General features: G+C 35.5%; 1 pseudogene; it reads left to right on the top strand.

Moving 5' to 3' along the window:
• The window catches only part of LOC131801321 (muscle calcium channel subunit alpha-1-like), a 269,768-nt pseudogene that overhangs the window by 220,919 nt on the left and 30,559 nt on the right, over window positions 1-18,290 (top strand).

Here is an 18,290-nt window from a genome sequence, read left to right as displayed (position 1 = left end):
GTTTTTGATTATTACTATGTGAGTAATTTGTTGTTATGGTAGGGTTATGCTGTTTTGAAGACCGTCGGCACTGTGCGTCCAATTGCTGACAACGCTTGTCCAACATGGAGCAACATTCAGTCCAAGAGGGTAATGTAGAGTAATCGATGTATTCATCCCATCGTTGTTTGGTTTCAGAATCAACCTTGCTCATCGCGAGATGAATTATGAAGGCATCACAAATTTGTTCAAAGGAGCCAAGGGATTTCAAAGAGCTATAGAGAGCAGAAATTGTATCCACAATATTTCTCAATTGCTTTGGAACAGGTTTATTGGACTTCGGAAGTTCAAACATTGATGTCACATTTTCAAGAAAGATTAGTGTGTCATTATCGTACCGCTCCTTCAATCTTTTAAGGGCACTAGAATAATTTTCTTCAGTGACTTGGAATGCCTTTATGGTTGCAAGCGCTTCCCCACTAAGACACGAGAGTAAGTGGTTGAATTTTTCCGAAGTAGAAATATTTGGGTCATTGTGGACCAAATTGTTAAATGTATTTATAAAGTTCTTATACTCCAGATATTTCCCATCAAACTTGGGTAATTTTAAGCTGGTTAATCTATTAGATGAGACATGAGGCAAAACAAAAGATTGATCAGCTACACTAGGACGTCTACCTTGCCCAATTTGAGTAAGAATTTTAGTTTTAATTGAAACATATAGTTCCTCAATTTCGGCTCTTCCACTATCTCTGGGAGACAACCTTTCTATCTGACTTTGGTAGTAAGAAGCTTGCTTGTAGTGGGATTCTACAATTCCCAACCGACACTCAAGTTCTGTATGAGACAATGAAGTGTTGGATTCAATTATATTTTTAATTCGGGTCATACTCCCCTTTGACAAGCCACGTTGTTGTTTCAATTCCTCAATGGTTGTGTCCCTTTGGGAACCCTGGACTTGTTCATCAGTCATTTGGAATTACAATTTATTATAAATTTGTGTAAAAATGTTTTCCGTTGTTTACCGATGATAGGATTATGTTGCGCAAGAAAGAGATGCCGGTTTATGAGAATGCCGTGTCAGTCTAATTTTCAGATTCAGCCACTTGAGGAACAATTACCCTCTGAGAAAGAAGCAATACGATTGTTTTAAAAATTGCACCAAAAAATTAGATGAAAAGTAGGCGAGAATGCTGTCTCACTCTAAAATTTCAATTCAGCAATATTCCTTATCGCTTATAAAAATGGCTTCGATTCTTTCGCAAAATGACGGAGTAATGGCTGACAGTAAAAAAGCGGGCAAACAAAATCCAAATGCACTTGGGTAATATGGAGCAAAATTTTTAGGTTAAAAAGACACAAGTGTCCTGTCACGGTCGCCAATGTTTGAGGATTGCCTATTTTGACAACCCCGGAATTTGTCCAATATGCAATCGAACAAACTCCTCACCCAAGGGTTCGACTTGAGTATGTAAATTTACTTACTCTGGGCAATTGTGTTGTCTATAGGGCCACTTACGACAGAAGTGTTTTAATATACCTCTCCACCTTTAATCTGACCACGGTTATCCAACAGCAAGTAGAATTCCCTGAGCAAGCGTAGTTCTTTCTCCTGGAAGAGCAATTTATCCAAATATGTTGTTTCTCTGTTGAGACACGCCAAAATTCTCGCCATCGTTTAGTTCCACTTTTAGCTTATTTTTTATGCAATTTGTTCCATCAAGACAATCAAATTTAATTTCTCCAAAATTAATTTGCATTTTTTACTCAACCACTGTGTTGGGTTATTTCTTACTTTTTTGTTTGCCTCTAGCCCGTCACCAAATTAAAACACTTCTTCACTCTTTAATTGTTTCAAATAAGAATGTTTTATTTATTTTCTATTCTGGTTTAACAACCAAAGGAATAGCGGGACAATATTTTTGCATTGAATAGCAGCAGAGCGATCAGCATGGGCAGAGCAATAACATAAACAGAGATGATGCACTCAACGTATGTATGTATGTTTGTACGTATGTGCGTTCTCTGCCTATCGCTTGATCGTCTGACTGCTCATCCATATTTACAAAAACAATGCTTGTAATGATGGATTCTCTTTAGGGCGAATTCAAAGCAAATAGTAGAAAAGGAAAGCAGAATAAACATTAAGGTAGCTCTTGTTGCGTTAAAATATTAAGTAATGAAAATAATTAATTTAACTAATTCTATGTTTTCAAAAATGCTCTTTGAGCAACAAATCAAATTTAAATAATATTAAAAAATCATTTGAGTGATTTAACACTATTAAATTTATAAGTAGTCTCTTCTTATACTTATATAGTGTACTTCTTTACAAAACAACCATTTCTGATGTAGAAAAAATATTGATGATATGGTTCCCACTGCAGTAAATAATGTTACCAAGATTTCAACTGAATTTTGAAGAAAAACTAACGTATATATAGGGCTGTTTCTGGTCGCACTTCTAACCGGAAGGACAATGGTTGAATTTACGTCTGAGAGATATGTATATCTGCGGACAAAAAAATATTGGAATTTTCAATGATCAGAAAGCCTGACCAGTTTTAGTGGTGTTAGAAGTTATTGGAGAAGATGTTTGGACACATATCAAAAAGTTGCGATAAACCCCACGCTCCAAGTAATTGTAATTTTATTTAGAAATCAGTGCTGCATAACATCAATAAAAATGCACGTCCGTATATTTGGCACCTAGCCAGTTTTATTCACACTTTTCGACCAACACATAATTAATATAACATATATTTATTTACACCACACAGTGGTCAAGGTATTGTGTCTTTTTGCATTCGATCTTTTTTGTGCAATAATCAGATTTTCTTCAAAAGTGCTGGTACCTACAATTAAAATATCTAGCGACCTGATCAACGCATCTACATGCTGCATTCTTCGTCCTTCTCTGTGTTTAAATATATATTCATAATTTTGGAGTTATAATGTCCACCTGGCAATCCTAGGGTTCAGGTCCTTTTTGTTAAGTGTTAAAGTCAAGGAGTTGCAATCAGTAATTATTATAAACGTTTTACCAAGCAATGAGTAAATGCCCTGGAGTAAGCGCTTGTAAGTCGTTGGGATCTGGGGATATTTGGCAGATAGGACGGAAATTTAAAATTGCCTCTATTTCAACAAGGGCTGTGCATAGCTCTTCAAATGTAAGACGAGCACTAGGGAGAGTTCTGAGCAAGTGGCCTTTAGCTGATTTCACAGCAGCTTCCCATAGTCCACCAAAATGAGGAGCTCTGGGAGGAATGAAGGAAAATTCTATGAACTTCGCAGATGAATAATGAGCAACTGCTTCCTTATTTTCGTCGAGGTGGAAAAATTTATGAAAATCACTCAATTTCCTCTCTGCTCCAACAAAATTGGTAGCGTTATCGCAATAAATTCTTGACGGTACACCTCTGCGGCCAGTAAATCGTTTTAATGTTGCTATGAAGGCTTCGCTGGACAAGTCGGATACCGCTTCTAGGTGTACTGCCTTCGATGCGAAACAAACGAAGACAGCAATGTAGGATTTTGATGGAGCTTTCCCTCGAATCCTGAGATACGTTGGTATGGGACCAGCAAAATCAACTCCAACAACATCAAATGGGCGGAAACCGGTTACTCTATCCTTGGGTAAGTTGCCCATTACCTGAGTGAGTAATTTCGGTTTGTATCTTGTGTAATGTATGCACTGATGAACCACCTTTCGGGCCAAAGACCGGCAATTGGCAATCCAAAATTGCTGCTGAACGAAAGATACTAAGGCCCTTGGACGAGCATGGTAATTAGAGCGATGAATGTAAATCACCATGATTTTTACGAAGGGATCGGTTTTGGGCAGGAGCAAAGGAAACTTCATCTCTGGTGTAAGCTCGGCATTTAATAATCGGCCGCCAACTCTTATTAATTGCACTCCAGAGACATCTTCTATAAATGGAGCCAATGATGACAGCTGAGCAGAGACAAATCCATGCTTTGATATTTCAAGGAATTCCTCCGAAAAATAATGTTGTTGAATGCACCAGACTATCCTATGGAGAGAATGTGTCAACTCATCTGGAGATATAGAGGGCAAGTGGAGCGATTTCCTTGAACGAATTCGAAATATATATGAGAATATTCTGAGACATTTTAAATAGTTACTGAATTTATGGACTGCTTTTAGGATATAGGGTAAGTCCTCCTTTTTTGTTACCAATGTAATTTTTCTTCATTCAAGATGCATGTCCGTTTCGCTTAGACTTGGGCCAGAATAATTTGGCCAATTGAAAGATGGGCCCATAAGGAAGGAAGGGCCTACGAACCAAGGTGAAACCAGTATATCGGAGACAGAACAACCTCTGGATACTAAATCAGCGGGATTATGTTCAGTAGGAACATATTGCCATAAGACATCAGGGCAAGTTTCTTGAATCTCAGCTACTCTGTTACCCACAAAAGTAGACAAGGTTGAAGAGTAATCTGGGAATCCGACCAGAAATAGATTTGAGAAATCGGGAAGTTAAAATATTGCTTTAATTGGCTCCAGAAGGTTGCGAGTAAATGAGTAGCACACAACTCTAATCGTGGCAATGTTCTCGTTTTCAAGGGCGCAACCCTTGACTTTGATGCGATTAAATTTACTGCTATGTTTCCCAAAGAATCTTCACAGCGAAGATACAAACAGCAACCATATGCCTTTATTGAAGCATCCCCAAATCCATGGACCTCTATGTTAGTTGAATTTGGCAGTCGAATGTATCGAGGAATCTTTACTTGAGACAAATTATTGTAATCAGCCATGATGTATTCCCAAGCTGATTCAATTTCTTGAGGAACTGATTCATCCCAATCACATTTTATGATCCAAAGATGTTGGAGCAATATTTTTGACCTGATGATGAGAGGGCTTATTAAACCCATTGGGTCAAAGAGCGTCGACGTCAGGGAAAGAATGTTTCTTTTCGTATTATGTGCATACGTTTTGGATGGGCGAAACTCAAAATGGAATGTGTCATTATCTGAGTGACATGTCATACCCAAAGTACTTGTGACGTCATCATTTAGCTTCATTTCTTTTACTTCATCTTCACTTGAGACATAACCTGGGTAATTGCTATGCCATTTCGAGAGTGAAAATTTCGAGTAAGATAAAATTTCGGTGACTTCTTTCTTAACGCGTTTTAAAGATACAAGGTCATCCGCTCCAGTAACCATATCGTCGACATAAAAATCATTCATGATTATGCCTTTTCCTACTTCGTATGGGTTGGGAAAACGTTCTGCGGCATAATGTAGGCTTCGAATTGCGAGATATGGTGCCGAAGCTGTCCCGTATGTAACGGTGTTGAGGGCAAATGTTTTTATCGGTTTGGTGGAGTCATCTCTCCACAGTATAAGCTGAAGTTGTCTATCCTCAGGGTGAACCAAAACCTGACGATACATTTTGACGATATCAGCTGTCATTCCGTAACGATGACACCTGAAACGAAGCAGAGTAATTAATAAATTGTTCTGGATTGTTGGACCCACCATCATAATTTCATTCAAGGATGTTTGTGAAGAGGTTCGACATGATGCCTCGAAAACAACACGCAGCTTGGTCGACACACTGCTGGGGCGAAGAACACAGTGATGTGGTATGTAATAGTTGGGAATTGAAATATTAGTGTCGTCCACCTGAGACATATGGCCCAATTCCTCACATTCTTTAAGAAATTTTGAGTAATCCTCATTTAATTCAGGGTTTTTGTTCAATTTTCTCTCTATGGAAAAGAAACGACGCAGGGCAATGTCTCGTGAATCGCCAAGCAAATTTGGGTCACCTTTAAAGGGCAATCTCACCATTAATCTCCCACCCGATTGAACTGATACATTATTCACAAAATGGTCTTCACATACCTTTTGTTCTCGGGACATATTTTGGCATTTGTTTTCAACGACGTCAATTTTCCATAGCATTTCAATATTTTTATTTATCTCTTGGAAAATATCTTTGTGTTGTACAATAGAGTAAGTAGACCTTTGTGATGATATTGCCGTTTGACTTGTATACTTTCCAGAGACAATCCATCCCAAGAGAGTTTTTTGTAAAGTGGGAAAATTTTCTCCAAATTTAATTTGACCAACGGATAAGAGCGAAAAGAATGATTCCGCTGCGAGTAAAATATCGATTCCTCGTCGACGATGAAATTCTGGATCAGCTAGCTCTATGTTGGAGGGCAAATTGAAATCATTAACGGAAAGATTCTCATCAGGATGATAACCAGTTATATTGCGAGAAACCAGGAACTCTAATAACATATTAAAGTTATTAAGACGAGATCTTATTGTCGTTTGTGTTTTAAAAGTGACTCAACTTCGAAGAGCCAACTCCAGAGACATCTGTTGAATTTGTGCTTTTCTTGAGATTAAGAGATTTGCATAATGTCTCACTTATGAAGTTAACTTGAGAGCAAGAGTCAAGCAGAGCACGCCCCAGTTGATATTTTCCCTCTGAGTCACGAACCAATACTAATGCAGTAGCAAGAATGACAGCACTCACTTGGGGACTGGATTTGTTTTGAAAGGTGCTATGTGTAGCAGCAGATGATGATGACGGTTCTTCTTCTTCCCGGAGACAGGTTGGTTCTGATTGCTTATGAAGAAGCGAGTGATGACGTTGTTTACAAAATCTGCATGAATATTTTGAGGGACATTGTATGTAACCATGCCCTTTTGATAAACAGTTGAGGCAAAGTTTTTGTTGTTTAGCTTGTTCAATTCGTTGATTAGGAGTAAAAACGATGAACCGCTGACAAGTTGATATCATATGACCCGATTTGGAGCAATGACTGCACACAAAATCTTGAGCCACATTTTTTGTTACGAAAGAATGTTGTTTTTGATTATTACTATGTGAGTAATTTGTTGTTATGGTAGGGTTATGCTGTTTTGAAGACCGTCGGCACTGTGCGTCCAATTGCTGACAACGCTTGTCCAACATGGAGCAACATTCAGTCCAAGAGGGTAATGTAGAGTAATCGATGTATTCATCCCATCGTTGTTTGGTTTCAGAATCAACCTTGCTCATCGCGAGATGAATTATGAAGGCATCACAAATTTGTTCAAAGGAGCCAAGGGATTTCAAAGAGCTATAGAGAGCAGAAATTGTATCCACAATATTTCTCAATTGCTTTGGAACAGGTTTATTGGACTTCGGAAGTTCAAACATTGATGTCACATTTTCAAGAAAGATTAGTGTGTCATTATCGTACCGCTCCTTCAATCTTTTAAGGGCACTAGAATAATTTTCTTCAGTGACTTGGAATGCCTTTATGGTTGCAAGCGCTTCCCCACTAAGACACGAGAGTAAGTGGTTGAATTTTTCCGAAGTAGAAATATTTGGGTCATTGTGGACCAAATTGTTAAATGTATTTATAAAGTTCTTATACTCCAGATATTTCCCATCAAACTTGGGTAATTTTAAGCTGGTTAATCTATTAGATGAGACATGAGGCAAAACAAAAGATTGATCAGCTACACTAGGACGTCTACCTTGCCCAATTTGAGTAAGAATTTTAGTTTTAATTGAAACATATAGTTCCTCAATTTCGGCTCTTCCACTATCTCTGGGGGACAACCTTTCTATCTGACTTTGGTAGTAAGAAGCTTGCTTGTAGTGGGATTCTACAATTCCCAACCGACACTCAAGTTCTGTATGAGACAATGAAGTGTTGGATTCAATTATATTTTTAATTCGGGTCATACTCCCCTTTGACAAGCCACGTTGTTGTTTCAATTCCTCAATGGTTGTGTCCCTTTGGGAACCCTGGACTTGTTCATCAGTCATTTGGAATTACAATTTATTATAAATTTGTGTAAAAATGTTTTCCGTTGTTTACCGATGATAGGATTATGTTGCGCAAGAAAGAGATGCCGGTTTATGAGAATGCCGTGTCAGTCTAATTTTCAGATTCAGCCACTTGAGGAACAATTACCCTCTGAGAAAGAAGCAATACGATTGTTTTAAAAATTGCACCAAAAAATTAGATGAAAAGTAGGCGAGAATGCTGTCTCACTCTAAAATTTCAATTCAGCAATATTCCTTATCGCTTATAAAAATGGCTTCGATTCTTTCGCAAAATGACGGAGTAATGGCTGACAGTAAAAAAGCGGGCAAACAAAATCCAAATGCACTTGGGTAATATGGAGCAAAATTTTTAGGTTAAAAAGACACAAGTGTCCTGTCACGGTCGCCAATGTTTGAGGATTGCCTATTTTGACAACCCCGGAATTATTTACTCAACCACTGTGTTGGGTTATTTCTTACTTTTTTGTTTGCCTCTAGCCCGTCACCAAATTAAAACACTTCTTCACTCTTTAATTGTTTCAAATAAGAATGTTTTATTTATTTTCTATTCTGGTTTAACAACCAAAGGAATAGGGGGCCAATATTTTTTGCATTGAATAGCAGCAGAGCGATCAGCATGGGCAGAGCAATAACATAAACAGAGATGATGCACTCAACGTATGTATGTATGTTTGTACGTATGTGCGTTCTCTGCCTATCGCTTGATCGTCTGACTGCTCATCCATATTTACAAAAACAATGCTTGTAATGATGGATTCTCTTTAGGGCGAATTCAAAGTAAATAATAGAAAAGGAAAGCAGAATAAACATTAAGGTGGCTCTTGTTGCGTTAAAATATTAAGTAATGAAAATAATTAATTTAACTAATTCTATGTTTTCAAAAATGCTCTTTGAGCAACAAATCAAATTTAAATAATATTAAAAAATCATTTGAGTGATTTAACACTATTAAATTTATAAGTAGTCTCTTCTTATACTTATATAGTGTACTTCTTTACAAAACAACCATTTCTGATGTAGAAAAAATATTGATGATATGGTTCCCACTGCAGTAAATAATGTTACCAAGATTTCAACTGAATTTTGAAGAAAAACTAACGTATATATAGGGCTGTTTCTGGTCGCACTTCTAACCGGAAGGACAATGGTTGAATTTACGTCTGAGAGATATGTATATCTGCGGACAAAAAAATATTGGAATTTTCAATTATCAGAAAGCCTGACCAGTTTTAGTGGTTTTAGAAGTTATTGGAGAAGATGTTGGGACACATATCAAAAAGTTGCGATAAACCCCACGCTCCAAGTAATTGTAATTTTATTTAGAAATCAGTGCTGCATAACATCAATAAAATGCACGTCCGTATATTTGGCACCTAGCCAGTTTTATTCACACTTTTCGACCAACACATAATTAATATAACATATATTTATTTACACCACACAGTGGTCAAGGTAATGTGTCTTTTTGCATTCGATCTTTTTTGTGCAATAACCAGGTTTTCTTCAAAAGTGCTGGTACCTACAATTAAAATATCTAGCGACCTGCTCAACGCATCTACATGCTGCATTCTTCGTCCTTCTCTGTGTTTTAATATATAATCATAATTTTGGAGTTATAATGTCCACCTGGCAATCCTAGGGTTCAGGTCCTTTTTGTTAAGTGTTAAACTTAAGGAGTTGCAATCAGTAATTATTATAAACGTTTTACCAAGCAAGTAACCCGAAATCTACGAAGTGCATAAACAATAGCGAAAGTTTCCTACTCATAGCTGTGAAACTTGGACTCAGCCTCTGACGCTCTTTTGAAGAAGTAAAATACAGGATGCCATTTATTGTCCTGTTTCTTTTGCATAAGTATAGCATCGAAACCTAATGCGCTAGCATCGCAATGTAATCCTGTTTCTGCAAAGGATCATAAAGGGTTGGCGATTCTAAAAGTTTACTCTTTAACAATTCGAATGATTTGAGCTCAAGTTTTCCGAAAGTAAGTCATTTTCTGGTTAAGTCATAAAGTGGTTTAGCGAGAATTGAAAATTCTTTAATGAAACGTCTAAAGTAGGAACAAAAAAAAAAAAAAAATAAGTAAAATAAAACTTTGTACGAACCTTATTTTTTGTGGAACAGGGAAATTTTGTATTGTCTTTGTCATCAGCACGGATTTCTAAATGATCAATCGTATAACCTAAGTACTTAATTTTGCTTTGCATAAATTAGCACTTGTCTAAACGAAGCTCTAATTTGTTTTGTACCAATCTCAACATAACTTTTCTTAATATTCCTAAATGTTGTTGGAAGTCAAACGTCGTAATCATTATATCATCCAAATATATTATTACGCCTCCAGTTCTAATTATTGAAAACACTGTTTATAAATCTAACCAAAAAGGAATATGTACGAACTCATATTGTCCTAGAGGCGTTATGAACGATGTATATTTAATGGAATCATCACTCATAAAAACGTGGTGGAAACCATTTTCTAGATCCAATTTAGTCAACACTTTTTTATTTGCTAAACATTCTAAGAAATTAGTATTTGTAGGTCATAATGAGTTCTAGCGCCATTGCCGAAACATTGCATGTTTAGGTCCACGATTTGGTATAGCCCCCATATAACGGTACCTCCCAATATTCGGTATTTTCATGATTTATGCCACGGATTTATCTGAAAATTGGAATTTGTAGGTCATAACGGATCCCAGTTTGTGTGGCGAGACATTGCATATATAGGTCCACGCTTTGGTATAGCCCCCATATAATGGTACCTCCCGATATTCGGCATTTTTATTATTTTTGCCACATTTTTCACGGATTTGTTTAAAAATTGGTATTGGTTGGTCATAATGGGTTCCAGCTCCGGTGGCGAAACATAGCATGTAAGGGTCCACGATTTGGTATAGCCCCCATATAACGGTACCTTCCGATATTCGGTATTTTAATGATTTTTGCCACATTTTTTTAATTGATTTGTCTAAAAATTGGTATTTGTGCGTCATAATGGGTCCCAGTTCGTGTGGCGAATCATTGTAATTATAGGTCCAGGTTTTGGTATAGTCCACATATAACGGTACCTCACGATATTCGGTATTTTGATGATTTTTGCCATATTTTTTACGGATATGTCTGAAAATTGGTATTTGTAGGTCATAATGGGTTCTAGCTTCTTTTGTCGAAACATTGCATGTTTAGGTCCACGATTTGGTATAGCCCTCATATAACGGTATTTCCCATGAATATGTCTAAAAATTGGTATATGTGGGCCATAATGGGCGCCAATGTTTCCTTTACCCTAAGGTAGAGGGTATTAAAAGTTTGGCCCGGTCGAACTTAATGTTTCTTTACTTGTTTATACATAAAGAGGAAAATTAAAAAGTAAACTAAAAATGTTTGATCCTTCCATGTCGAATACATAAAGTGGTAATTTTTAAAAACTAAGAAGCAAAAACTTGTGGCTGTGAACATACTTTATGTTACACTTTACACATTTTTAAAAATATTTTTTTTCAATTTGTTTTTTTAAAATTTCACAATTTGTGGCATTGAATTGTATAATTTTTACATTATTTTAATTCAGGATATTGCTGCTAAAAAATAATTCAGAAAAATGTAAGTTTATTAGATTCTTAATTACAACAGAAGCAAGTAATAAAAATCCTTTAAATATTCTGTTAAAATCTTAAAAATACCTCATGTTGCGTTATTATAGAGTCTATACGACGACGTAGACCTGCATAAGCCATTACAATATTCAAGCGCGAAACTTACAATAAATCGGTGAATAATTTAGCTAAAATCATCAACATACCGAATATAGGGAGGTACTATTATGTGGGAGCTATACCATCCATTACGGGACTGGGGGCTATACCATCCATCGTAGTATCCATTACAAACTTCAAATATCAAATTTGGAACAATTCTGGAGAATAATGTCTCAAAAATCATCAAAATACCGGAAAGAGGGAGGTACCATTATTTGGAGGCTATACCACAACGTGGACCTACATGGCCTATTTCCAATACCTGCAGACATAATCTACATTTGAGAAAAATTTTATTAACCTACTTCATTTCCTTCGTAAGCTAGAGTGATTTCTACAGACGGACATCGCTAAATCGGCCTTTATGCTTTATTTCATTAGCTAAAAACTTGATTACTTCAATTTATATATTATATATTCCTTATATGCAATGTAACACCTATAATTTTAGGATGTCCAAACTGCTTAAAGTTAGCACAGTAGAGTTGACATTCCTTACTTGACATAATCGCAATTTTTTTATATGTTTCCCTACGTTTTCTCCAATAACTTATAACACCAACAAAACTGGTTAGGCTTTCTTATCATTGGAGGCTATACCACAACGTGGACCTACATGGCCTATTTCCAATACCTGCAGACATAATCTACATTTGAGAAAAATTTTATTAACCTACTTCATTTCCTTCGTAAGCTAGAGTGATTTCTGCAGACGGACATCGCTAAATCGGCCTTTATGCTTTATTTCATTAGCTAAAAACTTGATTACTTCAATTTATATATTATATATTCCTTATATGCAATGTAACACCTATAATTTTAGGATGTCCAAACTGCTTAAAGTTAGCACAGTAGAGTTGACATTCCTTACTTGACATAATCGCAATTTTTTGATATGTTTCCCTACGTTTTCTCCAATAACTTATAACACCAACAAAACTGGTTAGGCTTTCTTATCATAGAAAAATTCCTCAGTTTAACTCAGTTTTTATACCCTCTACCTTGCAAATAAGGGCATATCAACTTTGTCATTCCGTTTGTATATTGGTCGTAGACCCCATAAGGTGAATATAAAAATTTTTAACAATGTCCCTGTTTGTCTGTCTGTCACGATCACGATCCAGACCACATTATTTGACGCAGAGCTTCATTTGTACAACAATTCAAATTTTGGTACAACAATTTGTATTATTTCTAGGATGGTTGGTATTGAAAATGAAATATATCAGTCTACGTTTTAGTATAGCCGTTATATAACGGTACCTCCCGATATTCGGTATTTTAATTATTTTCGTCACATTTTTAACCGATTTGTCTGAAAATCATAATGGGTTCTAGCTCCGGTGGCGAAACATTGTATGAAATGGTCCTCGTCTTTTCATAGCTCCCATATAATGGTACCTCCAAATTTGGTATTTGTAATTAATAATGGGTCCCTCGTTTCGTGACTAACTGGCATAAAGAACAAAATGTCCTCATCTGTTGGCTTTCCAAAATGAATCAAAATCAGGATTCGATTTTCTTTTAAATTAGTTGGCATGGTGATGTTGGTGGCAGGCTGGGTATAGTAACTCGCAACTCATAAATAAACAGTATAATATTGGGCATTAAAAACTTGGGCTTTTTGGAATGATTGTTATTCGTTGTGTCCCTCCTAAATTTCGGGGCCTAGACAATTTTTACTTATATTTGCCGACGATAATAGGTTACATTTTAGTGCTGATAAGGGATGTGACTATGTTTTAGGAAATAAGGTAATTCTTTTCTTAAGTCAACATTCCAATGGATTAGTAGTAATTCATCAGCGATAATTCCTACAAAAACAAAGGCAATTTTATGTGTATCTAATGAGACTTATAGCCTGTTCAGCAAACTTATTTTTCTTCTAATTGCTTGATAAATGGCAGACGAATAGAATTTCGGTTTTCGTATGTAAGTAAATAAAAAGAGCTTTTTTCTATAGGCAAATTTTGGTTCAAGTAACTCCAACACAAACAAAACGAAATGCCAAAGTAGACAATCAAAAATATCAATCGTTCATTCACAAAATTTAAACAAAGTAAATTATTATGTTTGAAAATGGATATTTCACACAAATATTTCCGCTACTATTTTCTGGGGTTTATGACGGTTTTTTTCTTGGATATAACCCCCATTCCATTATGGGGGTTCGGTCATAATCAAAAAGTTTCAGACATAGTCCCAATATTAATGGTTATATCCAATAGTTTTGGGTGTACAAAAAAAATTAGATTTTCTACTCAGGGTATGTCTACACCTAAATTTCATATTTTCGTAAGAAGCTGGCCTTTGGACGGTGCTTGAGATTTTCTCCTTTGAATATTTCCATAATTGCAATAAGGATTATGTCCGGGCACCGACACGGCAACTCTAAACCAGCGGACGCAATCATTAAAAAAAATTAACAAATTTTCTTTTTGTAAACATAAACAAGGCAGACGGGCGATAAGTAAAATGAGCTTTTATTCCCAGACGAAAAAAGTAAATCAACTGAAATAAAAACTTGATATTTTACTTTGACCGTATGCCCAAGTATTTTTATGAACAAAATACAGATCGCCTTTATTTATTATCACAATTTTCCCCCTAATTGTAAATACTTTGGTTGCGTATTTGTTTGTATAAGACAGCGTTATTATGTATCATTTCTATGTCCACAGAGGGATTGATCCAGAATATATATACTTTGTACAATGAAAGAAAAATGCTTCGTTGCATCAATGAACCGGTTTCGTTGATTTTTTTCATTGATGCAACGAAGCATTTTTCTTTCAATGTACAAAGTATATATTCTGGATCAATCCCTCTGTGGATATAGAAATGATACATAATAACGCTGTCTTATACAAACAAATACGCAACCAAAGTATTTACAATTAGGGGGAAAATTGTGATAATAAATAAAGGCGATCTGTATTTTGTTCATAAAAATACTTGGGCATACGGTCAGACTTGCTGACATGCATAAACCACAGTGTGGTGTAGGTATTAAGAAGTAAAGAAAAAGCAAAGTTCGGCCGGACCGAGCTTTTAATTCCCTCCATCATTTTCATTTCACAGAATCAAGGAAGAAATTTAATTATATTAATGAACAATTTTGCTAGTTTTACATTAATTCAACTTTTTTCATTTACTCAATCTACCTCTACGTTGGTTCAAAATTAATAACAAATTTCATAGACGGAACGTAGGATTTCATTTATGGTATGAAACTTTTTCTTTCAGTGTATGGTCCATTATAAGTATTTCGAGGAGTTACAAACGGAATGACAAAGTTAATATACCCTCCATAGAATGGTGGAGGATATAAAACCACAACAACAAAGAAATTGACACAGCAGCAATTAAAACAAATAAAAAACATTTAGTTCGGCCGAGCCGATCTTTTAATACCCTCTACATTAGTGTCAGAGAAACATTAGAACCCATTATGACCCACAAATACCAATTTTTAGACATATTCATTGGAAAATGTGCCAAAAATCATCAAAATACCGAATATCGGGTTTGTGAGTACTTTACCCCCTGAAAGGAAATTGTCTATATAGGTTCACGATATCGTATAGCCCCAATATAACGGTACCCCCGATTTTCGGTATTTTGATGATTTTAGCCACATTTTAAAGGAATTAAAATTCTGGTAAATCCAATGTAGCTGTTACATTAGGGTCTATACGACGACATGACCCTGCATAGGTAACTTTTGTCATAAGCCATTACAATATTCAAATGTAAAACTAAACAATTTAAAAAGCAGAAAGTTCGGCCGGGCCGAACTTTGAATACTCTCCACCATTTGGAACAAATTTAAAAATAAAATCCTTAAAAAATTCTGTTAAAATTTTAAAAATACCGAATATAGCCGTATATTGGTGCCAATACGTCGTGGACCCACACAGGCATTGTTTGTCACAAGTCATTACCAAATTCAAATTCGGAACTTAAATAAACGGTGAGTAATATAGCTGAAATCATCAAAATATCGTATATAGGGAGGTACCGTTATATCGAAGCTGTGCGAAGACCTGGACCGAATTTCGGGAGGTACCGTTATATGGGGGCTATACGAAGACGTGGACCTGCACAGACAATTTTCTGTCTTACGCTGTAGTATTCATTTCGAACGTCAAATATCAAATTTGAAACAATTCCGGTGAATAATGTCGCTAATATCATCCAAACACCGAATATCGGAAGGTGCCGTTATATGGGGGCTATACGAAGACGTGGACCTGTACAGACAATTTTCTGTCTTAGGCTGTAGCATCGATTTCGAACTTCAAATACCAAATTTGAAACAATTCCGATGAATATTGTCGCAAAAATCATCAAAATATTGAATATCGGGAGGTGCGTTATATGGGGGCTATACAAAAACGTGGACCTACATGGCCCATTTTCAATACCATACATACATAATGTACATTTGTGTAAAACTTTATTAATCTACTTCAATTCGTTCGGAAGCTAGAGTGATTTCCACAGACGGACGTACATTATAAATCGACATAGAATTTTCTGCTGACAAGAATATATATACTTAGTTAGGTTATTCGAGGTGTTACAAACGGAATGACAAACTTAATATACCCTCCATACTATGGTGGAAAGTATAAAAAACACAATAATAAATACATCGACACAGCAGCAATTAAAAAGTAAATAAATTACGAACGATGTGCAAAAGAAGCGTCCTACACAACAAAAATGTCCAGTTTAAGAGAAAGCAAAATGGCCAAAAGTAGCCTTTAAATACTCCCATACACCAATTATTGGTTTTGATAATGCAACATATAATTGAAACATTCAATAGTTACTGACCAGGCATACTCCGCAATAAAAATGGATACGACACAAAAGAGAATTGTCGAAAATAAATAATAATGCGTTGATGCTTTTATATGTATTTTCGACAAAGCGTCGATGCTGGAGTTGTAGCAATACGTACGTGTGTATATTAAGGAAAATTGGAACAGTACTTTGAGGGATGCTGTCTACAAATGTAACACAATAAATTATCGATATGCCAACGATATTGCTACGAAATTGGAGAATAGTAAGAATCAAAAGGAAAAAACTAAATTAATAATTTTGTTTTGATTTTATTATTCCCACATGTCTTCCCGCAAATAGACTTGTTATTTCGCCTCATACTACCAATGTTAATGAAAACGCTGGATTGTATCAAGCTCGAAGGGCGAGAATCGGGCAACAAGTGTCGGCGTAGCTCTCCAACAAATCCAGCGAGCCCTATACGTAGGTGGAGCCGTCAAAAGATCAGTTGGAAATAAAAAGATAACAAAACACAATAGTTTTAGAGGAGATTTGGTAAATTGCCATGAATATTTGTTGTTGGTACACTATGTTACTTTATAGTTAGTACAGAGCAATGTATAGGAGCTTACAATAAAGTGCGAGTTATATAAAGCGTCTCGATCGATTGAGAAAACAAACACATTAATTGTATTTTGTTGTTGATATTTAGATACCTAAAGGGTTGCGGTATTTCATATCAGTCATAATTGAAATCGGGCTCTACTACTACAACAAGGACGTAGTAATTCGGAGTAGACAAAATTCAACAGCAAAGTTCTTTTAAATCAAAGGCTAATTGCTGAACTATCTTAAACATCAATTTCTAACGGATGTCGTGAGCTGAATTGGGCACTCATCGTCTGGCACTTGTACTATACTCTACCATTCCTACATTTCAGAGGTGTGGATTTCTAAAGTAACGACCGTGTGATCACCAGTTTTGAAGTGTTCGAAAAAAAATGTAATGAAAATCTTCTACACAACTAACGAAAATATTTATGATTTCAAACAAGCCAACACTGTTTTATTTATATTTTATAAATTTTATTAATTTATTCGAATTTATTTATTATTTATTTTAATCGTATTATTATAATTATCTTGTATTAGGTAATACTTATTATTATTTATATTACACTTTCAAAATATAAAGTTCCATTTATTTTATAGTAATAAATAATCGAAGTTATTCCAAATAGATTTCAAAAATGTTTAAAGTAAAGTTATATTTTTCGAAGTGAAGAGGAACCAATGAGATAAATTAAACTAAAATCCTTTTGGAAAAGAAGTACGTAAGCAGTTCTCTGTCAATAGAGGAAAACTATGGACTACAAATGAGGAATTAACACGTAAAAAAGCTGTAAGTTAGGCCGGGCCGATCTTTAAATACCCTCCACCATTTGGTAAGAATTTGGCAATTTTCAAGAAAATAAAATCCGTTAAATTTTTTGTTAAAATCTTAAAAATAACGACTGGTGTCTTATATTAGGGTCTATACGACGACGTGGACCTGCATATGCAACTTTAGTCATAAGCTATTACAATATTCAAATACGAAACTTGAAAAAAATCTGTTTATAATGTAGCTTAAATCATCAAAATGACTAATATAGGGTGGTACCATGAGGGTTATAAAACGTGGACCTGCACAGACAATTTTTTGCCATAGGCTGTATTATACATTATGAACTTCAATACACATTTGAGTAAATTTTTTATCAAATTACTTCTTTTCGTTCGGAAGCATCGACATAGAATTTTATGCTGATGAAGAATATATATACTTTGTGGGGTCTAAAATGTATATCTCAAGGTGTTACAAACGGAATCACAAACTTAATATACCCTCCATACTGTGGTGGATGGTATAAAAACGATTA

This window comes from Musca domestica, unplaced genomic scaffold, assembly GCF_030504385.1.
Source record: "Musca domestica strain aabys unplaced genomic scaffold, Musca_domestica.polishedcontigs.V.1.1 150, whole genome shotgun sequence".
Classification (NCBI taxonomy): Eukaryota; Metazoa; Arthropoda; class Insecta; order Diptera; family Muscidae; genus Musca; species Musca domestica.
This window is presented reverse-complemented; position numbering and strand designations above follow the sequence as displayed.